At 38.7% G+C, this 24,497-nt stretch overlaps 1 protein-coding gene across 3 annotated transcripts in view; it reads right to left on the bottom strand.

Annotated features, from left to right (window-relative positions):
• Positions 1–24,497, bottom strand: part of CTTNBP2 (cortactin binding protein 2) — a 376,872-nt gene that overhangs the window by 145,585 nt on the left and 206,790 nt on the right. Inside the window, exon 1 of one of the 3 annotated variants that reach the window (XM_032483617.1) lies at positions 13,573–13,678. The exons of the other annotated variants lie outside the window; for them this stretch is intronic. The gene's annotated coding sequence lies outside the window, so the exon portion shown is untranslated. Of the gene's footprint in view, positions 1–13,572; positions 13,679–24,497 lie in introns of those variants that run through there. 3 annotated transcript variants of the gene reach the window in all.

Below are 24,497 nucleotides of genomic sequence, written 5' to 3'. Positions count from 1 at the left end.
GAAAGCACAAAATCAAATGGAAGCATTCAAACTGTGTCTCAAAGAAGTAAAACAAACCACAACCAAATCCTGGACTTGAAATTCTGTAATATGAAATGTTCAGTCCAAGGGTTACAGATCAAAGTTCATTTTAAACAATGGCAGACTCCTAATGAAAGGTTTTTGGTAATTTAACTGCTTCACTTTCCAAATTGAATCTAAATATGACACCAAACAGGACAGAGAAAAATCTTTTCTGCAAAGGACCTGAAAAGGGGTGATTGATAAGTTGCAAAATGTTCCCTCCCAGAAGAGGTCTACATCAAGAAAGGACTTACACCTGGAACCCTTGGGTTAAGGGTCAAAGGTTCAGAAATCACCTCCAGGGTATCCTGTAAGCAACAGTGCTCATTTATTTATTTTCTTTGACTTTACTCTGATAGCTACTCCCTCTCTTAGCCCTTTGGTTTCCATCCCTGTTAGTCATACCACTTTCTTTTACCAAATATTCTCTCTGAAACTGCTCAATATTGAAATAACTAGACTCATAAGATAAAAGAAAAGCATTTGACAGTAAAACTTAGATGCTGAGCTGATGGTAAAAATTTTAAGTTGGAACCAAAAGCATTCCTTGTTCTTTTCAAAATGCATTTTCACATCACAAGATAATACAAAAATGTAATGATACTGACACTGACAAAATGTACTTGATACTGATGTTGAATTACTACCCAAGAAATTGGCCAGAAAAAAATAAAAGAATAAAATAAGAAACTTCACTTGGGAGTTAAGAACTAGGAATATGACATGATAATATTTCTAGAAAGAAAATCCCATTTATTTTTTACATGCAGTTCAATTTTTTTAAAAAATCATTATTGGGAAGAAATAGCTTCTATTGGTCTAAACAAAATTAAAGCAGAATCACATCACAAAGGAATCAGTCTCTGAGTGGTTTCTTCCCTTTCACTTTTTTTTATTTTTAATGAAAAAAAAAAGATTAAAAAAAAAAATCACAGGACAGCACATTTTTCTAACTGCCAAAATCCAGGGCTTCAGAACGAAAATTAACAGCATTTTGCCTCTACCTTAAAGCTGCCACTGACCACTACTGAGAGCTGAAGGAATGTCCCACCTATAGAAGTCGCACACCAAGAGTCTACTCCCTCAGCAGTTGCCTGGACCTGGGCTGCTTCTCTACCAGATGGACACTTGCTGGTTTAAACTCTCTCCTGAGAATTAGCCTCTGTTGAGATTGCAGATTAACTCTTTCTGAAAGACTTTCTTTGCACAAAGACAGGCTCTATTAGAGTCAAGCCAAATAGATCTGAAAGGGTAGTGACTTGATGGCCCTAGAAATTAAATCTTTTAAAGCTCCATTAAACAGTAAGTAAGTAAATAAGTAAATAAATAAATAAAGACAGAAACTCAGACAGACAGATAGACAGACAGACACCCTAGGGCTAGAGTGAAAATTTCTGGAAGGCAGGGGAAAAGAAGAGAGATGGAAGTATAAACAGGAAGAAATGAGTATATGTGTGTGTGTGTGTGTGTGTGTATATATATATATAAAACAAAATCAATCATGATTTTTAAGCAGTAAATTTCTTTCAGCATTAAAATGGAAGGAGAGAGACAATATTTTACAAACAGAAAACCACTGGCTACATTGTCTTCTCCTTTGAACATAAGGGATGACCCACTGACAAATGAATTTAGACAAATTGTTTTTTGAATCTTGGAAGAGACGTGTTTTTGCTGAGCCATAGCACACTCTTCAAGATTCTCTTTTGAGACCAATGAAATGGGTTTTTGCAGCTAGGAATGCAGACTGCTTGGGGAGCCCAGTGGTTTTCTGCTTAAACCATGATCTTGACCTCACCGGCCACATCCTCCAACCCACTAAACCAAAAACCCAGAGAGTTATACATAATGATGCAATGGGATGCTTCCTTCCATGTGAAAAGATATCCTAAAACAGCTTCCCTCGTGGAATAAGAGAATTCTTTATTTCTGTCAATGACAACATTTATGTTAACTCCAAAGAGCAAACCATATGTTGTCATGTCTTAGTATTGCCAAATGACAAAATTACTGAGGAGCAAACCATTTCTGACTCCATCCACAAGGCTATAGTTATACAATTTATATACTCCAGACCATGCTTATCCCTGTCTACACCGCAGTGACCGACCTGGGAAGCCCCAAATCTTGACATCAGGAACTCTAACAAAAGAGCACAGATAGACTTTGAGTGCCCTGGATCTATCAAGTTTTTGAAACCAAGACATTGCCAGAAATGAGTTTTCATATGACCTAACAACATTCCCTCATAGTCAACTTGTCATTATCTACATGTGCTTAGGCTCTTTGTGGATTTCACTCAGTAAATTTAATCCTAATCTAGTTAGCCACTCTTGTCAACAACCTATGGTTTTGGTAGGTCTGCTTCACCAACTGCAGTTGGTGTGTGCCAAGGGAATGCAAGCTAATTTTACCAAACTAAAGCAAAACATAATTAGGAAATTAAATCTGCTAGGTAGAAAGCAAGCCAAAGCTAAACATAAATATATCATCATACTCACTCCCAGCCCTTTTTAACATCACCTCTAGCTGGGAACTACATTTGGTCATTCAGTGCTAAAGGAATGTGCAAATATAAAATTTTGTTGAAGAATTAAAGGTTCAGTAAGAACATTTTTCCCCAGTTTGGTCACTCTAAGAACAGAACCTGGGGCTAATACAGAACAATGAAGCAGTGAGGGTTCAGTCCTCCTTAATGTTTTTAAAATCTTAAACTGTTACTTGTTGGTTGGACTCTTATCTGCAGAAGTCATTTACAAGAGTAAGTTTTAGTGCAGAAGGATGTTTTAGTGCAAAACCATTATGGAAAAACAATTTTAACACAGGAATCTAGTCCATTGCTGCCCCTCATCCACCTGAATTGGAAATGGATCTGAATATTTCCGTTTCTTCAGCCTCTTTAACAACCCCACAAGCCTGCAGTACGTAGTTACTAGGCAACCACTAAAGCAGGGGTGTTTATAACATTAGGCATTAATTATAGGGAGCTTTCTTTTTCTTAGAAAGTTTAAAAACTATATAAATAGGTTGTGAGATCAAACCCTTTTCTCCTCTGATGAGGAGTGTGGAGCTAGTTATAAAATCAAAGAAGAGATTTTCTTTTCACTATGGGGTATGTATTGTTCAATTCAAAAGGAAATGTAGTATTTGAAGAATTAATAAGGAAACTAAAGATGATGCCCTTAAATTTTAATAACTAGGCAGATGGCATTTTTGACTGACTCAGTGTGATGATTTACTTATGATACAAAATGCAGGAAAAAAGCCATAAAAGTATAGTACCCCAATGTAAAGTTAGAATAAACTGATACATCCACATTTCCCAGACAACTATAATCATTAGCCATACACCAAGTTAATGGAGTTTCAAATACCTTTGAAACTTTTGAGACATAAATTCTACCTTATACTGCCCGAAATCTCACTTGAAGACAGTAATTTTTTGGTCTACATTTTTTGATTGATGAAAATAATTTAGGCTTATTTGAAATTGTCTAGAAATGTGATGTCATTATTTGTAAAGAAATACTATAAATATATAGAGCAGAAGTTATTCAATTAACCAATAAATACAAAGTAAAAGTTAATTCATAACATGAATAAAACAATGTCATGGCTAGACTGGAAGGCTTAGTTATATTTATGATTCAAGAATTGAATGAAAAAAAAGCATTGGTATTGCTATTCTCATTCTAGGGAAGGTGAAATCACTTGTGGAATAATAAAGAAAAATACTTCTGACAAATCACTATTAAGGTTTAAGTAGTCTGAAATTTTATTCTGACAATTAAAGAAACATTTAAGCATGGAAGCAGTTTTATGCTAGCAATACAATATTTTTTCCTTATGTAAAACAGAAACAGCCACCTACTGACTATTCCTATCAGAGTCAACATTCCCTCATCCTTACGTCATCACTTAATTCTCATGATTTATCGCTTTGAGCATTAATATCATCTTTGTTAAGAATCAATTCATTCGAGGTATGTTTTATTACTATTCATCCTCCCCTCAGAATCACTATAGTAAGGACCTCACTTTTTCAGCTTTCAGCCTCTAACTCTTGACCATTGATTCTCCAAAAGGCATGTTGCCATCGGGTCACAAGACACGTTTGCTTGACACTTTCTGATGGGATCAGCCCTCCACCCTCACCCAGCACAGCCATAGATACCCATCAGAACAGTGGTGGGGAACCCAGTTCCAAGAATTTAAAATATGAGGTGGTAGCAGGGAAGTGTTGAACTGAATCTGCTCAAAAGCTTGAGTGGTGGGTAAAGACCCCCTATTACAAATACCACATTGTATGGTTCTATTTCCTCTAAGGAATCATTTTTAGAGCCATAGAAGCCAACAAAAATGGAATCATAGATTCAAACATCAGAGGTAAAGCAATAAAGCTGCTAAAAGGAAAATATTTTTGTGAACTTGTGAAACAGAACGTAAGTCCTTACTTTTAATGCAATCCAATGTATCAGTCTTTTTTTCCTATGGTTTAGTGCTTTGTGTCCTGTTTATTAAATCTTTGCTCAGCTCCTTCCCCTCCCAGATGCTGTTTCCTCCTGGAGTCTCATCCTGCACATGCCCCACTTAGAATTCAGCCTAAAATGTGAAAGGAAATTATATACAGATATTTTGGACTCTTTCTCTTAGGTTTATTCCTCTCTGGGGCTTTGTCCTTCAAATCCCAGACACTTTGGCAACTCACAAACTTGACCTCTGCATCCTTAGCCCAATAATACTCATCCTTATTCCCCATCTGACCCCCACCCCGATTCCTAGCCCTTCACTCAAGAATCATTGCTTCTCAAGTTCTGCCTGCAGTCACTACTTGCCAATGCCTTCTAACCGTTGTTTTATATATGTTGTTTTACTTTTTTTAACTTTCAGTAGGAGGTACTGAATGCTAGTACTCTGTCGTGACTCGAACTGAAAACCACATGTACATACTTTCAGAGGGAGTGTTCATAATTAACAAAACTTCCTAATATTCCCTTGTCTAATTAGATCGATCCAGGACTGTATTATTTGTTTTCTCATTCTAGGAACGGGGGTGAACACTGCTTAGACTCTCCAGTCACCACTGACAAGCAGAATCCAGGCACTGATCTGCTACCTCATCTACAGTCAGACGTGAAAACCACGTTGGCAACAAAGGATGACGCTGCAGAAGTACTAATACCATGCCGTATAAACTCTATTGCTACTCTTAAAAATGGAGCAATGCTCCTTTTATTTCTAAGGAGTAGCATGCCTGCATGAATTTCAGAAAATAAGAGAAAAATTAGAGATTGAAAGGAAGAGAGGAAGAATTAAGTGGGGGGTGGGGCTTCAGTTTCCATCAGTTAGGAAGACTGATAGCAAGTGGATGTCTTTCAAAGAACACAGGCATCTCAAATGTGAAAGTTCTGGTACTTTCTAAGAACCTCTGGCAGAGTTTCTAGGGATCAAGTTCAAATGAAGTTTGGTGAGTCTGTAAGAACAATAACTCCAAGTCTGTAGTACCTAACACTGAGTCCAACACATGACAAGCAGTCAGTGGTATTTAATCAAATTAATTCAATGGAACCATTGGGTGGATAGATGGAAAGACAGATGATGAATAAATGGGTGAAGTAAATATTATTGCTTCCTTACTTTTTCATGTCCTTGGCCCCTTTGGTGTTGTGGTGAAACTTACAGATTCCTTCTCAGAAAAAACTTTTAAATGCATAAAACAAAACATAAGATCATAAAGAAAAATCCGTTATATCCAAATTCAGTGATCAAAATTCTGCATATAAAAAAACAAATTTGGAATTCAGTAAGTAATAGATAAGCTTCTTTCTTCCATAGCAAATAAGATGACATAGTAGCGGGCCCATAATTAATGCAATTTTGAAGATTCCATGAATGTAAATAACACTTTGAAAACTCTGCAACAATTTTACATACTGAGCTTTTAAAGTATCTGTGATTTCTGTTGTGACAAAGTCAAAGGCATGGCCAGGTCTCTTGTGGCCTGTTGCCTAAATTCATAACTGAAGTAAATACTATCAGTGAGAGATTAGTGAACGTGAAAATACAAATTTTTATTTTTATGGACTTCCTGTGGAATTCTACCCATGAACACTATGGTTTAATAAGCTCACTTTACAGATATTAGGCAGAGTTCATCTGTCCTAAAATGAAAATTTCTGCCCAATTTGAGACATTTAATGATATTTGGGATGGGGAGATTAAAATTTAGACATGATAAGCCAAGTAGGGTATTCTAAAGAGAGAAATTAAAGATTCCCAAATGTCCCCACTGCCCAAAACAAAACAAAACAACTCAGGTCACATACTGTAGAGTAGTGGTTAAGGGCAGGGTTACATGATTAAGAACCTCTTTGTAGCTGTATGACCTTGGGCAAAGGCTTCCCTCAGTCATCTCACCAGTTAAGTGGCAGTCATAATGGATCTTGCCTCTACAGGGTGACTGAGAAGACTAAATCGATTGATTAATTCATTTAAAGCACTTAAAACAGTGTCCGGCCCCCAGTAAACTCCTAGTAAGTTTCTACTCATTACTGTTTTCATGTTCTGCATATAACCATCACAGGATGAAGAGTCATCCTAATACACACAGAATTTCAGAAAGAAATAAATTATTGAATTTAATAAAATGATTCTGTAACTACACAACAGTCCTAACAAGGCTATTTGTATAAATTTTTTTCTTTTTTCTTTTTGAAATACAGTCAGTTACAAGGTGTCTATTTCTGATGTACAGCATATTGTTTCAGTCATGCATATACATCCATATATTTGTTTTCATATTTTTTCATTAAAGGTTACTACAAGATATTGAATATAGTTCTCTGTGCCATACAGAAGAAATTTGCTTTAATCTATTTTTATATATAGTAGTTAATACTTACAAATCTCGAACTCCCAATTTATCCCTTCCTGTCCCCTTTCCCCCTGGTAACCATAAGATTGTTTTCTATGTCTGCGAGTCTGTATAAAGTTTTACTTTTAAACCAAATATTCTAAGATTTTAGGTTAAATAGTAAAAATTCTCCATAAGTGCTTGCAAAAGTCATAATAGGTAATTGTGGATGGGTCTTGTAAGTCAGTTTTGGCCAAATTGGTTATTGCTACAATTACAGCATGCCTCTCTTGTCCAATGAAGAAATGTTTTAATCAAATACTACATAGTAATGGTTCAAGAATAATCCTAAGGGGTTACGTAGAGCAGGGGTTGAAAAAACTGATCAAGTACAGGCCATTAGACCCAAACCAGCCAAATCCAAGCCAATGAGCTAAATCCAGTAAGCAGACATGTTTTGTTTGATGCATACAATGTTTTCTTTTTTTAAAAAAGGAATAAATGCCAACACTTAAAAATTGGGGTATTTTAGGTGCTTCCTGGGAATACTGGTCAAGATAGTGGAGTAGTAGGACCATAAGCTCGCCTCCTCTCATGATCACAACAAAACTACAACTGACTGCTAAACAACCATTGATTAAAAAAAAGACTGGAATTTACCAAAGAAAGATCTTCTTCAAGTGGAAAGAGAAAGAGGGAAGCACAGAGGGATGATAAACAAGTTTATACTGTATAGCACAGGGGACTATATTCAATATTTTATAGTAACCTATAATGAAAAAGAATATGAAAAGGAATGTATGTTCATATATGTGTGATTGAAACATTAAGCTATAGAATTGACACAACATTGTAAACTGACTATACGTCAATTTAAAAAAGACAGGAAAAAACAAGAAAAAAATTAGGGAATTTTATTTAAAAATTCAGCTTTCCAAACTCAAAAAATCAGAGGCTATGACACTGCTGGGCTCGCACTGAATTCCTTTGAGCCTGAGGCGTACCCTCTCCAGCTGTCTAGAATCACTTCCTACCCTCTCTTATTTTCCTTTACTTGCTTTGTACTACTTCCTTTACATTACCTGTTTGTCTTCTATAGAGTTTTAACTTCATAGTCTTTCATGCAAGATACTGTACTTTACGGATTCCAATAAGATTTTATGCATTTTATTTATTTCAATGAAAAGGGTGAAGGAAACTTGGACTTAAAAGCATCTTTAAGACCTGGTGATGCAAGTATCTTGGCATCCACCATGAAAATGCACGCTAGCAATTCATAAATCCTCTGAAAAAGGCCAGTATGAGCATCTGTTATGGGCTGAATTATGTCCTCCTCAAAATCCATTTCTTAAAGTCCTAACCAACCCCCTAGTATCTCAGTGACTATTTGGGAAAAGTCTTTATAGAGGTAATTAAGGTAAAACGAGGTCAACAGGGTGGGCTCTAATCCAATACGACTCGTGTCCTTATGAGAAGAGATTACGACAAAAACACAGAGGGAAGACTGTCTGTAGGAGGAGAAGAGGCCTTCAAAGAGATCAATCTGCAAACCAAGGAGAAGTCACCTACAAACAACAGAGAAAGGCCTCAGGAGACACTAACCCTGCCAACACCTTGATCTTGGACGTCCAGCCTCCTAAACTGTGAGAAAACAAATTTCTGTTGTTTAAGCCACCCAGTCTGTGGCACTCTGTTACGGCAGCCCTAACAAACGAACACAGCATCTCTTCTGAATGAAACCATTCTTCCTCTGGTCTCCTACAAGTGACTTTTATATCAACCAGCTCATCTCTAGGGTAAGCTCACATCTCCAGGGTAAGCGCGCATCTCCATGGGAAGAAGTTATGGATGGACTTGAAGCAGTGTGGGTGCCTCGGTGCTTCTCAGTCCAAGTGTTCCAACACAGGCTTGTTACCTGCAATCCCAAAGTTTGTCACAAGCAATTTGTCCCTAATAATAGGCACAGTCCTTAAGTTTGCTTGCTTGCTTGCTCTTGCTTTCTTTCTTTTTGGTAATAAAAATGAGATCAGATTCAAGGTTATTTCTGTATCATCTCATTCACTTGATTTTTGAGTATGCATTAATGAGACTGACTAGCCCACTAAGAATTTCACCAAGCTTGTCAGATGTCTTATTTATGCCTGCAGTGCATCCTATACCCAAACCTTTCCCATCAATGTACCAGGGCTCAAAACTGTCCACACTGCACAACTCCAGGGGGCTCCACTCATCCTGGTGGTCTATGTAAATGGAAGCCCCATGCTCCACAGAAGCTGTGAAGGCTGAATAAGATCTTAAAACATTGGTTGTAATTTAAAATTCCGGGGAATTGGTATTAGAAGAACTGTTTGACTTGAAGCAAGTGACTCATCTTCAGGGACTCTCTTTTTGATGCTATAAAATGGGAATAAGCATTTCGATACTTATTTCACCAGCTTATTATGAGGATTAAATGAGATTAAAATGTACCAGTGCCTCAAATGCTGAATAGAGCTACACAAGGATATTAGGACCGTTGAGTTAGCCTTTAGCTCTCAGGTTCAAAGATTCTTTCAGTGGGACATCTGCAGCCTCATCATGAAGAAACATAACCAGCCCCTGGTTAGGTCAGACCCTGGTGGAACTTCTGTCCTGTGTACACACATATTTTGAGCTCTTCATTGAGGAAATGCCTCTGGGGTTAAAGCATTCTCTTTCCCTCATTACCACATTTTTTTAATAAGTGAAATTTCCCCTGTCAGAACACATCAAGATACCATGGTGACAATTGCTATAGAAATGCTAAATTTAGAAAGAAACAAGGTGATTTCAATTCTCTTGCCTCTTACCCATGTTCAACAGCCTAAACCAACCTCTTGCTGGTCAGATGACTGAAAGTGGCCACCTGCCCCAAATATCTTGACCATTCTCTGCCCTACAACCTAAAACTCCCACTTCCCACGGCCTTTCAGAGTTTGTGCATAAAATTAAGTCCCAGCCTTACCTGGGACATAGATAAACTCAGATAACATTTATCGAGTTGTCTTTTTAAATTTTTAAAAATATATAATTATCCACTTGAATCTAGATCAATGGTCATTAAATCAAATGATTACAAGGGCCAGGTATGTAGGACATCTGAATAAAAATGGCCAGGTAGGTCGGACAATAGAGAACTGAAGGGATTTGGGCCAGCAGGAACACACAGGCTCTGTCCACCTATAAAGCGGAAAACCTTCCTTGAGTTGAGTCAAGAAACACAAGCCCAGTGCTGTCACAGCTTCTAATTTTTCAAGAGAAGGAAGAAATAAAATGTTTATGTGATATTTCCCAATTTTAAAAACATACTTGCAAGTCAAGTCTGGCCATGGCGGCCAGTGTTCTGATTGATGGGTGCCCTGAATTCAGGAATCATCTCCCTGAGCCTTAAAGTACAGAAACACGGAAGCATGCTACCCACGTGCATTGTGAGTGGCCTCCCCAGGTATCCCCACTGAATAAGCCCCCTTTGGAGGTTTAACAGCTTTATAGTTTAAGCAGCAGACCAGGGATTCACGTGGCGATCACTCAGGGACTGCTTTTTGGAAGACACTGCTGAAGACGGGAAGCCAGGAAGCTACTCACAAGCTAACACCAGTTTTGTGTCCCCTGGGCCTACACATTGCTGAGCACTGGAAGTTTCAGGAATGAATGAATTCCTCCACCTCTTAGTGCTGTGCCGTAACACTAGCAGGTGTTCACTAAAAGCGGTACTGATTCATGTTCATCCAGCAGTCTTCAAGTAGCTGGCCAGGCCCAGACACAAGATACTGAGCGAATTCAGGGAAATAAATTTGGATTGGGGCAGGGAAGAAAAGTAAGGAAAATTCCGGAATGGAGGCATTTTCTGGGTTGGGCAAGCCTGGGGGAGTGGCCTTCAGTATGTGTCCCCTTAGCATCTAAATAACTCAGAGGCACTGAGAAATATTTAAAGGCACCAAAGTAAATTTTTCTGTTTTACCATGATAGCAAAGTTTGACACACTGGAAAGTAACTAGACACTGAATCTCTAGCAGTTACCACTTCTTTTCAGGTGTCTTCATTTGTCAAAATTATGGTGGCTAATAAAATACATCTATAAATTAAGGACAGATAGTAATAGAAATATCTCAATCAAAATACTATAAATATTGATACTTTATTTCAAACTCTGGATTTTCCTATCTTAATATCCCTTGAAATTCATTTGGATATGTCTCTAATTAGAGTAAATCACAAATTTTCACATATTAAAAATAGCTATGCAGGAATATGTCCTGCTTCTCAGGAGAGGGGTTGGGAAGTTTCTAACCAATGTTGATTTTGGAACAACACTGTGAAGAGTATCTCAAAGGCTTAGATTTTTCCAAATTAATTATTTTGAAGGCCAATGTAGTAAAAACAATAAGAAAAATATAGAATAAAAACAATATGCAGCTACGTTCATCATTTTCTTACTAATTATAAGGCTCTCTGTTCCCCACCTTCTATTTTCTACAGAAACTGGAGTCTCCCTGTTCTCTCTGACTGCTGAGACCCCTTGAAGCTTTCACAGGCAGGGCCTTATCTCATCTCCAATAGCTCCATCCTCTCTATTACCACATGGAATCTATCTCGTTTTGCCTTGGGAGATTATTTGATTACTGTAAGTGTTGGCAAACTTTTCTATAAAGTGTTAGGTAGTAAGTATTTTAGGCTTGTGAGCCATACATTGGAGCAACAGCTCAACTCTGCCCCATGCCATGGGAGAGCAGCCACTGCTGTTGGGCCAGAGTTGTCCTGCAAGCCCTATTTTGCTTACCCCATTCTAATAGAAAATTAGGTACTTTTTGCATTATTTACAATTATATCTTGTCTTCCTAAATAGATTGTAAGTTCCCTGCAGGCAGGAAAGTCTATATCCTGTTTTGCAACACCTGTAGGACTTTGGCCTACAGTGTTTGGATCATTAAATGGGCTTGATCAATGTTCAGTCATTGACTATTGGCTTATTGTTTGATTTCTGTGTGTTGGGGGTGGGGAGAGTCTCAGAAAACGATGGCCTTTTTTTAATGGAAAAGACCTTGGCTGTTATCCGTCCTCTTACTTTATGGATGGAACCAAGGCCCAGATGGATGTGTGATTTTAGCCCTAGAGTAGGTTACATGTTATGCTTCCAGCATAAATGCAATTCTAATGATTACAGCCTTCTTTCATCATCCGAATGAAATAAAGTAAGCTCTTACCCCACACAAACCAGGTGCATATTGTGCCCTCCTTGATACTGCTAAGGCTTTCCTAGAGGGGTTTTCAGTCCCTGTGATGCTCTTCCCTTACTGGCTGCTTTGAATTCTTACTTTTTGACCCTCTTGCCCTCAGATCTTCCAATCATGCCATGGTTCTTTTTTCTGCACAGTGAAGGACCTATTTTTAGAGTTTTCCATCATAAAAAAACTTCACATTTTTAACCTAATGCACCTTTTAATAAATGTAAAAATCCAATTCCCTGCTGATTCAGAAGTGCATCCTCCCAACACAAGCTGAAAGTCACCAACATCTGTATATTTCCAGCAGCCCAAAAGATGGTTAAATTTCAGTTTCAGGAGTTTAAATCATAAACACAATTGTTTTTCAAAATATGAAATTGCACTGTTTTGCTAAATATGCCTTTTCTTACTACACACATGGCTTGTATCTCCAGAGATTCAATTTCCAAGTCCAAACCCAGAAATCCATGCTTTCCTGGTGAGAATCACTGTGCCTAAAGGAAATGGCTACAGCTCCAACCCTGGCAGAAAATACAGGGTAAATGTATGGAGCAACAAGGCTCAGATTTGAGAGAACAGATTATGGTAACATCCTGCTACTTTTGGAGGCATAAGCAAAGCAAGCAGCCAATTTTACACAGTTCATTAGCGGGAAGTAAAGCATCCTTAGCACCCCTACTGACAAAGATTTGATGCTTAACGTGATCTCAGGGCATGTGCATAATCAAAGACTTAATATATCCAGCAAATAGCTGTAAGGGCTCTGATCTCAAGAAACTGCACCACAGTGCAGATTAGTGGAAACAATAATGGATGAAGGGGTAAAACAAAAGGATGGCCTAGAACAAAGGGTATTCATTTAACTCTGCCTGGCTAAGGATGGTCAATAAATACTCAGAGGGAATGAAACGGAATAAATATCAATGTCCCACCACATATCATTTATGTTTGTCAAGTAATGTGACATCGGAATAGAATTTCTCCTTCGACAGTACGAGTTCCCTAATTCTCAACTAATCCTTTTAATAATTCATCAAGGTGTTTTAACTTAAGTATCTAAACTGGGGAATAAAACTGGGTAAGAACCTTCGACCTTTTACAGGGTTTATATTACGTCTCCACGTGCTGTTATACGTTATGTTGGTTATTTAGCCTACTTTGTATTTTTTAAACCGCAACCAAAATTAGTATGCATTGGTTCTGGTATGGCCTTTTATCCAACAGAACCACAGTGTGGCAGAGGCAATGCTACGTGTTCTCTAAATCCCACTCAGTCCCACAGGAAGATGGCATTTCCCAGCCTGCCAGGTAGTTCCACTGGGTCAAGTGACTAGTTCTGATAACTCAGCCATAAACAGAACTGGCACATATAACTTTCAAACCAAAGTATAGAGAACAGCTATGATCTCTTACTGTTACTCAGGGATCTAGAAGTCAGCAGTTCCACCTGGCGTAGCTACAAGTTGCGTTCTTGCGTTACCACTTGGGTGGCTTGGATGAGGGCTGCCTCAGAGACCTGCTGGGAGGGAGAAAAATGCTCATTGTGTTATAGCCCTGAGATGTGGAAACTCATGTTTTACCACAGCGTCACCTAAGCCTATCCTGACGAATAAGGAAATTGAGAAAAAAAAAAAGAAAGTAATTAATTTGATATTTAAATTACTGGGGAAAATATAAAAATAAAATACAATTAAAAGTTTGAATTGGAAAATATTTTATCAATCCCCAGTATCTCCATTTAAAAAATAAACCTCCCCCTTCAAAAAAAGTTAATTATTGCAGATACTAACACTATATGTAAAATAGATAAACTAGTTTATACTGTGTAGCACAGGGAACTATATTAATATCTTGTAGTAACCTATAATGAAAAAGAATATGAAAAGGAATATATGTATGTATATGTATGACTGAAACATTATGCTGTACACCAGAAATTGATGCAACATTATAAACCAGTTATACTTCAATTAAAAAAGCAGAAAGAAAATATTTTAAAAGAAATACAGTTCTGCAACATTCTGTGATGCTTATTACCTGTGGATAATGAACTATGTTAATGAGGAAAATGACCATCCTAGACTGCATGAAAATTATACAAACAATAAATTTGGAGAACATGAGGGTGAACTTAATGAATCATTACTGTTTAAGGCCTTTTGATTTAAAAAGTTACTGATCCTAGGTAAAATTAATTTTATTCATCAGTAAGACTCTAAAAATTACAGAAAATACATAAAACCACTTTTGCTGCAAACAGCAGAGTTGATTTTCATATACATTTGTATTATACAAATTGGACTAACTTGCCTCTGCCCATCATGGCCTTTCTCCACTTTAAAGATGACTAGTTTCCAATGCTGTAGGTCACGGGTTGTCAAACTATGACCTGCAGCCTAAATCTAGCCTGCTGCCTGTTTTTATAACAAACTTTTAGAGGAACACAGCCACAGTAACTCATGTTGTTCTGTCTCTGGCCGCTTTCACTCTGCTACGGCTGAACCGAGCAGTGGCATGGAGGCTGTGCAGTCTGCAAAGCCTGAAATCTTCACTCTCTGGCCCTTTATAGAAAAAGTTTGCTGATCACTACACAAAAGAAAGGAAAACCACAGCAAAAATGCAAGAACAAACACAAAATTTGGTCCTTTGTGTTCTAGGGGATTCTCCATGGCATTTTTAATTATATGCCATTTTCACCTCAACACTGACTTCAGAACCTATACCTATGATGGACGGAATATTTGCGTTCCCCTCAGATTCAGATGTTGAATGAAACCCTTGGCCCAGTAGGATGGTATTTGGAGGTGGGGCCTTTGGGAGGGAATTGGGTCATGAGGGTGGAGCCCTCATGAATGATATTACTGCTCATAAAATTGTGAGAAGAGGTTGGGGAGCTAGTTAACTCTCTGCCTTGTAAGCACACAGAGATAAAACAGGCATCCATAAATCGGAAAGAGGGCACTCTCCAAGAACCCGACCATGATCACTCTCTGATCTTCAGCTTCCATCCTCCAGAACTGTGAGAAGTACATTTCTGTTCTTCATCAGTCACCCAGTCTATGGTACTTTGTTCTAGCAGCTTGAACTAAGACATGTCATAGGATGGGAAATCACAACACCTGGTCTGTTTATCTCAAATTCTGGATGAGAGTAAAAGGTATTTTAAAGTTTACCATATATAAGGTTCATCTTCAATATATTACTGGGTTGCTTTTAATTCTTCCTCCAAATTATCTTGCACATTTCTATCAGAATAATCTAATTACTGGTAAGATGTCCAATAAATAGCTCTTCTTTATTTCCTCTCCTTTGATAATTAATATTCAGTGGCTTCCTAATGTCCATGGTATCAAACAGACTTTTCTGCTCCCCACAATCTTATTTTATTTCACTCCATGAAGTTCTTTCTGTGTCATTCAGATAAAAAATTTTCATTCCTTTCCATATACCATATCAGAGAAAACTGCATTTGCCTGTAAGTGACAAGAAAGCATGATTACACTGGCTTAAATAAGGGTTAATGTTTTCCTCCCATATAATAAGAAACTGGGAGGTGAGAGGCTGCTGGTGTTAATTAAGCAATTCAACAATTTGGGGCTTGTATTTCTTGAATTCCTTGGGCTTTTTTCTCATGGTCACAAAACGGCTACTGAAGCACAGTCATCAAATTCATATTCAAGCCAGAAAGAAAAGAGAAGGGGGAAAGGTTAGTGTAAACTAGAGTTGTCCCTCTTATCAAGAAAGCAACAACTCTGCCAGAAACTCCCAAGCAGAATTCTATTCACATGACTTAACATCCAGGACTAAGTCTCAGGGTCACATGACCACCCCTGGCTGCAAAGGAGGCTGGGAGAATATGTAGCTTTTCTGGATTCTGAGTGGAGGCAGGAAAGGACAAAGGGGCTAGAAAAGTATGTTGGGGAAGCCTTCCAACAGAGTCTGCCATGTATATACTGTCATTGCTTCCTTCATGTTGTGGCACATATTCCTCCCCTACATACAATACTCCCTCGATCTCTCCTTAATCCAAACTCAACTCGTTTTTTTCTTTTCTTTTCAATGTCCAGCTTAACACTTCATCTCCTTCATTAGGTATATTCTGAAACTTGTAACCTCTACAATCTCTCCTTTCTCTGAACACATTTTCCACACAGACACATTAAAAAATCTGTTTTTAAAAACCAAAGTATGCTCTATGTATGTCACACTCATTCATCATTGTCCTGATAGGATACTTAGTTCTTGATGGCAAGACTGTCTTCAGTAACTTCCACAAAAGTCAGTCTCTTTCAGGTAAAATCAGATAGTCTATAAAATATATATCCTTTTTATTTAACTGCGAGATTATGTTTCAAAAGACCTCAAGGAGTTTATTAATGATTGTGTTTTTTTTTAACTATTACATGAATTTTGACTTTACAATAATAAGACTGAGCCCTTAAATCAATACAAACGTGACTTTAAGGTTACATCTTATACATATTGATACATTTAACATGGTTAATAAGACAAAGATACCAACTTTAAAATGCAATGCATTTTTTACATCATTAAAATTATTTTGACTATCTGGAGACTGATTACTTGCTTACGGGACTGTGAGAATTCTATTCATGTACACTACATATGAGGCCACCTTACTGATAACTTTCTAAAAATGTGAAATAGCCAGGAATTTAAGCAAGTGTTTGGGTTTTTAAGTAACTTAAAACTTAAAACAAAAAAATACCTCTTCTCTGGGCCCCCTAAGCAACTTTTAAAAAGCTCTAGTCTGTTTTTTAGCACTTCATTCCCTATAAGGTAAATCTTGTTTATTCCCCCACTCTTCTTTAGCGCTTTGTGTTTTCCTTTCTGAATTAAGTGTTTTTAGATTTGCATTGCCCTGTGAAATACATGCTTTTTCCTCACATCGGAATAATTCTTTCTCCAAACTACCAAATAACCTGGAAATTGTTTTACTCTCCTGGGTGGAGATTTGAATGGCTGCATATAATTATAAAAAACATAATCTGCAGGTGATTGCAAATGTACGGACACTTTTGAAAAAAAGATGAAAACAGGAATTAGTGGAGGGAATTCATAGCTGATTTAAAGTGAACTGAAGTATTGGGTAACCATGTCATTTTAGATCAAGGCCCCCATCAACACAAACACGCTCTTAGAGTTCAGATAATTTGACAGTAAAAGAAGCAGGCAGGCCACAGGAAGAGATTTGAGGATGTGGCTGGCCCCAGTCTTGGCCTGCTTCTCAGGGAGTAGGCCCTTGCACTGAGAAAGAAACCATGCACCTTTTGAAGTTATGCGACTTCAATCACAGGTCTTTATATACTGATTAACTGCCTCTCTCAGCAAGAAGGATGAGCCAGCTAGTTCACTTAGCACAAAAGAAACCAGTTTTGCAGCTCATGAATTAACCCTTCAATTGCCAGGTAAACTATTTTTCAGGATAATGAAAACAACGAAATAACATGTTTCAAAGGATAGGCCGGCAAAAATACATGGTGATTATCTTCTAGCTAAACTTATGCTAAGTTTATTAAATAGATTTATTAAATAAGATTTAAGCTCATTACCTAACATCCTAGAATGGTTGCTAAAAACCCAGAGGTGGCAAGGGATGTGAGAATTAACAGACTGGAACATTCCTGTGCTTGCAGTCAGCAGCAGTCTGAATCCATTCAAAACATGAAAGGAAACAGAATAGACCTAGATTCACAGAATGCTATCATATGATTGATGTTTGGGAGAACTGAGTTGTTTAAATTTCTCACGTACGATTTTATAGAGTAATGCTTCTACCACCTTAGTGTGCCCACAAATCACCTGGGAGCTTATTAAACTACCGATGTTGATTCACTGCATCTGGATGAGTCCTGGGACCCTGCATGTCCAGCCATCACCCAGTTTACGTGGCTGCTGTTGCTCTGTGGACCACATTGTGAAACAGCTGTGAAGCAACGTGGTGCTAGAGGACTCTAAGCCTTAACTCATCAGCCTTAACCCATGCTCCAAAGCAATGCTGGAACCTTCATTCCCTCACATTAGTCATGTTGGGGGGAGGGTGTTCTCTGCATTTCTATAGCCTCTCTTACCCTCAGCCCCAGCCTTAGCTCTACAAGACTGGTGGTGGCCTTCCCAGAGGTGTACTGTCATTAGATATAGGTAGGTAGCCATATACATAACATGGGATCATTTGCATTATTTTCAAACAACATAGGGACTGCTTTATTAAAATCTTAAAGAAATTCAAACATACAAATAGAACAAGTAGAGAAAGTAGGAGAAGACAGTTCATATGTTAAAAAAAAATTCACCTAAGTATATAAGTTTTCTGACTTCTTTGGCACATGTAGAACATATTTTAGGCCAAAATACAAGGCTGAATTTGCATGCAAGAATGTATTTGTGGCGTTAAGCTTGTAACTTACCCAGTTCTGCCACTTGGACTGATGCCCAAACAGGGAGCAGTAATGACACCTTGCTTTTGTGTATTTAGTTGCAGGGCACTGCCACGTGCATTATCTCTTTAATCCTGATAATAACCCTCTGAGGTAGGTGTTAGTCTTATTTTACAGATGAAGAAACAGAAACTGGGAGGTTCTGGGCCTAATTTCCCAGCTAATAGATGGCAAACTTTGGCCATGCTGATGCTCAGGTCCCACCCTCAGACATTCACAGGTAACTGGTCTAGGGAGTGGCCTGGCTATAGGGATTTTTAAAGCTTCCAACCGCGTCTAATGCAGGATTTCTCAACCTCAATGTTATTGACATTTGAGGATAATTACTGGTGAGGAGGGCTGTCCTGGGCATTGTAGGATGTTTAGCAGCGTCCCTGGCCTATACCCTTTAGATGTTAGTAGCACCTCTCCAGCTGTGACAACTAAATGTCTCCAGACACTGCCAAATAGTCCCGGGGGTGGGAGTGGGGGGCAAGATCACCTGGTTGAGAAGCACTGCTTCATGTATAAAGTTACGAATGGATTACTGATACATAGCTACATTATCAGCAGCAACTGTCAGTTTGTTAATTACTTAATTTACTCATATCAGGGAGGTGGAATAATTCATCATATTTGTCTTTTCCCAATTTCATCAAAATTAGGAGCCAAACTGGACAAACATTTTTGGAATACTGTATTTGTTTGATGAATATCTCACCTAAAAAAGGTTCTGTTCATCTGCAGTTATTAATTCACTCGATTACATTTTCTTAGTGTCACTACCAGCTGGACCAGTATTTCCCAGTCTTGCCTGATGATAAGGATCACCTGGGATGCTTATTCAACCACCAGATTCCTAGGCCCGAACCCAGAACCACCGAATCAGATTTTCCAGGGAGAGGCCAGGCAACCTAGCTACTTTGACAAGGGCCCCCAGGTAATTCTCATTATCGTCAAGGAACTTTGGGAAAAACTCGGTAAGGCATAGATGATCCAGAGGAACAAGACATAGCCTCTCGCTGCCAGGAGACATGTACCCAAATAGTTATCATTCATGGTGGTAAGAACAAAACTGCAAGTGAGTAGGTGCCTGGAATGCAGCATACATGTGGGAGCAACAAGTCTTTTTAGTTGGGGAGGCTTGCTCAGAGAAGGGCGTATGGAAGAGATGTTATCTGTCTTGGATTCTGAAGCACAAATAGAGCTAACCAGGGGTATGAGTCTATTCCAGCTAGAGATAATCAATAGGAGAAAGTCTCCTGTTTTCAGTTTCTAGCTGCCAAGCTTATAGCCGTGCACACAGTAGTGCTCAATAAATATCTATTCTTTGGTCAACCTTAAGCCCACTGCTCATTCACCATGGTGCTCTTTGCCAGTGATTCCACAGACTCTGTATTACCCTCAAATGAGCACGAGAATAATCTGCCTTGGCTAGAAGGTTGCCAACAGATTAACATTTTGCACCTCATTTAAGTACCCTTCATGCATTGGACCATCAGAAGACACTGTATTAACAAAAGATTATCTAAAGCCTCTCCATAATAGTGAGCTATTTTGATACACGTGTGCATGTGCGTATATACACACAGACACACACACACACATGCGCGTGCACATGAATTTTCTGATATTTGATTGACAGCTTCTTATAGAGAGGCACTGATTACCGAAGTGCCTTTATTTTGCATTACATATATTAGTTCTTTCCCTGTAGCTCAGAGGTTTTGCCCCACTCCCTGGTAAAAGACAAGGCGTCTTGGGATGATTTTGCAGGTGTGTCCCTGTAGGGCTCATGGAAAGCATAAAAGGTTTCTGGAGACTTCTTAGTCAAGAGAAGTCGTTTTTTCTTCTTCCTGGAGTCGCGTGCCCAGTGAATGCAGCACACTTCGGGGAGAAAGGCCCAGTGTGGCTGGCATTGCTGCTAGAACAGTCCAGCCATGTGGACTATTATTAAAATTATATGTTTATAGAAAATGGGGCAATTTCAAAGCAGAGCTGTGTGCTCCCTTTCCAAACACCTCCTTGGTTGTTTAGAATAGAATTGTTAAGCAGGTGAACTGATTCTTTTCGTTTCCAGCATTCACAGCTCCCACTCACATCTTTGAAAATGCCTTTATGGTATCTACTTACGGTAGTCAAACTGCGAAACTTAAATGATATACATTAAGAAAACAATGGGCCCCCGTGACTGTTAACGTTTTGTCATCACAGCGGGAGTCAGGGATCCTAGAGGGCCCTGCATTGTTCATGCAGCCGTGCAGAAACAATACACGGTACAGTGTCAGAAATCGTCAAGATCCCCCTTAATGTGAGCCATATCACCGCCTCCTACTCTGCCCTGCGGTGCTTCCCCCGCACTCCTGCCACCCCCGCCACCCCTTTTTTCTTTACACCTATGGTAGCTCTGCGGGGATGGAAGCCCACATCACCCCATCATGATTCCTGCCTCTCACGTCTCGTCTCTCTTGCTCCAACGCCAACCCACCCCTGGTGAGTGTTCTTGGAGCTGTACCGCCGCCACTAAAGAACAGCCCTGAACAGCCAGGACGAGTCCACAGGGGGCCTGAGAAGGGTCCCACAGGGAAAATTTTGCCTCACAGCCTCTGTTGTGACATTGCTCAGTGGGGCAGGAAAACACCACAATGAAGGACCCAGAGGAAAATGGCCTTTTGTGAAAGTGGAAAGATATCTAGGTGTGGACTTTCCACATTTAAAGATACTAAATGATGCAGTTACTGTAAGTACAACATCTCAACTTTTAGACACTGAGGGTCCCTGAAGTACGCAGCACATGCTCCTGTGACTTCAAGGACTCCTGTAACGTTGGTCCACACCTCATCTGGTTACCTGGCTTCAGCCTTCAGCGGAGCCTGCCCTGCCAGGAGGGAGGAAGGACTGAGAAGAGAACTGGGAAGCAGCAGATGTGCGCTTACGTTTTCCCACTTACTAACTCCATGAACTTGGGCAGTTTGCATTCCTTTCTGAACCTCCACATAAGGAAAACGGGCATAATAACATTTCTCTTACTGGGTGGCTGTGAGGCACAAGTAAGGTCATGCATAGGAAATTACTTTGTAAGCTGAAAAACGCTACACAAATGTAATCAATCAGTATTGATAATGAGAAAAAAAAATCAATGCACTGGCTTTGCACTCATCCAGTTTTTTTGTACTATTTAAATGTAACCTCTTTGCAAATGAGGTTCAGATATTTTGTCAATTATTGGCATCATTAGAAATCAACTTGTCAATATTATTTTTAACTGACTGATAATAATGTAATCATGCAGAATTGCATTAGGTATAATAAAAAAAAAAAAGAACCTACTTGAAATAGTTATAAGGTTTAAAAACCATGGCACTATTTTGGGCAGCTGACCAAGGAGGAAGATTGGCTGAAGTTGAGCTAGTATCTTCTCGTCATAATCAGAGTTAGGTATTTCTGCCTGTAAAAGGGCTGTTTTCTTCACATGGAAGCTAATTTCTCTTAGACTATGACAACCATGTAATTCTTCGCTAGACATTATTTTTAAAGGTAGCATAAGATACGGTGCACGGCATGAGTAATACCCTAAAGCATTTTGTGTTGCATAATGATACCTGCAGGTATGCATGCTATAAACTTACTTTCAGTATTTTCAGGCACTGCGGTTCTGTGATCATGACCTTCCTCTTGGACTCATTTATCCATTCTCTTGTTCCCATTCTTTTTCTTCTGCTTGCTATTTTCCCCTCTCTTCCTTTTTTTTCTATTCAGCTCTTTGTCTTTCCAAAACCAAGAAAAACTTACAATTGGTCACATTCAATCAGATAGACTGCTTTTGTCAGGTATCAGATCAAACTTTGGCTGAATTCCTTGCTTTTGAAATCCCAGTCTCCAATAAGGGAGATTCTCTGATGACAGATGTGGAATACACTATTAGGCCACTGCTGTAGAGGGAGAGGTACATGCAGGTGTGTTTGGAAAAAAAGCAGCCATCCATGCTAAGAAAAAATGTGGCAAGTGTGGTTATCCATTCAACACACTCTGAATTAATCAGGGAAGGACAGGAAGGCTGTTTGACACACTAGAAATACGCCCAGGTTATCTAGCAAACAAAATGTGCTGGCATTATAAATTGGTTGAGTGACCTTTGATGAGAATTAAAATGCTACACATAGCTCTAATGGATTATTTTTCATTTTGTCTTCTTAGTCTGATAAATCTGTGAGAAGACAGAAACATATGTAACCTACATATTTGCCCTTAATATTATTGTGATTTTCTGAGTTTTCTCATTAATTAGAGTTATTTTCTCCACATGCTCAAATTGTCAGAGTATGAATAAGAGAAAATGTCTTAATGATATGATTTATTACAGCAGCACAGGATGTTCAGAGGTAGATAGTAAAGACCTTTTATGCTTTTTTCTGTTTTCATAACCAAGTTGTCAGAAAAATTAGATGTGAACAATTCACATCCTAGGACCAGGAAACCTCAGTTGCCATTTTAGTGGCTTCTTCATTTCTAGCCCTGAAATAATACATGCCCAAAATACAGAACTGGAGTATAAATTTGGTTCTTATATTGTTTGGGACCCAGCCTTAATATCTAAGGATTTTTCATATTCTTATCATATCCTTGAATTCAATTTAAAAAAACAGATTGAATTCATCAGCCTTGAAAAGAAACAGAGTAGAATTTTCACTTTGGTTGATATTTTACTTTGTGCTGCTGCAATTAAAAAAAAATCTTTTTGCCTGCCATGAAGTATAATATCAACTGGTTGCAATTTGGGGATACTTTTTAATCTTTTTTGAATTTACCATAAATAACATACATATAAAGGAATTTTAGTAGAAAATGTTTATTCGCTCTGGTTTAAAACAAAAGTAGATTTCATTATTTAAGGTAAATGTTTTTTGAAATGACTAATAGAAGGCATTAGGTAATGCAGACAAGTGTTGACAGAAATATTAGGTTCATAAAGACCATTTTAAAATACACATAGTCCTTTATTAGGAAAAGTCTGTTTTCGTTGGGTTGATCAAAATTATATTTCACATATTGATCAACAAATGGGTAAGTACTTAAAATTTTAGATAACCTCATTTTTCTAGCATAGATTGTTTATATCTTCTAGGCTAGAAACTGTGTCTTGGGTGTTTGTATTTGTTTGGTACCAGGCAAAATACCTCACTCAGTAGGGTTCTGATAACTGCTGGACAGTGAAATGGGCTCCACTTGATCTTTCTTCCTCCCCTGTCTTTCAGCTACAGCCTCCTACTCCGTCCTCTTCCCGATTCCGAGGAATCCTAGGAGAGATTTTCCTCTCTCTGCTGTCCCTCTTCTTCTAGCACGTACCACAGACCAGTCAGTGCTGGCTCAAACTTGCCTCAGGGACTTGAAACTCCCCTGAGCGAGGGGAGGCCCCAGCCATGCCTCTCCGTCCTGCCGTGGACCCATCAGCACTTCTGCTCTGAGATCAGTGCTGAGCTGGGTGAAGCAGCAGCATTAGCAGCAGATCTGAGAAACCAGGTTCCCCGAGCATCTTTTCTCATAGTTCTGAGGCTTGTAGAGCTGCTCATTGAAGACCCTGCCTCCAGCGTTAGCTGAGCATCCCACCGCCTACTCTACAACACGCTTCATGAAAGGGCAACTCGTTACCCAAAAACTTCTTCATGCACTGGCAAGGTCATGATGGATCTGTGACATAAAAAGTGTTTACAAGCTCCAGAAAGAACACATCTGCTTCTGTCTCAACTCAGAGGGACTCCACTGTTCAGATGCTCCTTATGTTCTGCAAACCCACTCTCATTCTCATCACACCAAAATTAACTTCAAGAGCCTGCCTATATGAGGAAAACCTTCCAGTTAAAAGTGAGAATATAACCAGTGTGACTACTTAAGGTCAACAGA

Source organism: Camelus ferus, chromosome 7 (assembly GCF_009834535.1).
Source record: "Camelus ferus isolate YT-003-E chromosome 7, BCGSAC_Cfer_1.0, whole genome shotgun sequence".
In the NCBI taxonomy this organism is placed as follows: domain Eukaryota; kingdom Metazoa; phylum Chordata; class Mammalia; order Artiodactyla; family Camelidae; genus Camelus; species Camelus ferus.
Note: the sequence above shows the minus strand (reverse complement) of the source record. Positions and strands in the feature narration are given on the sequence as shown.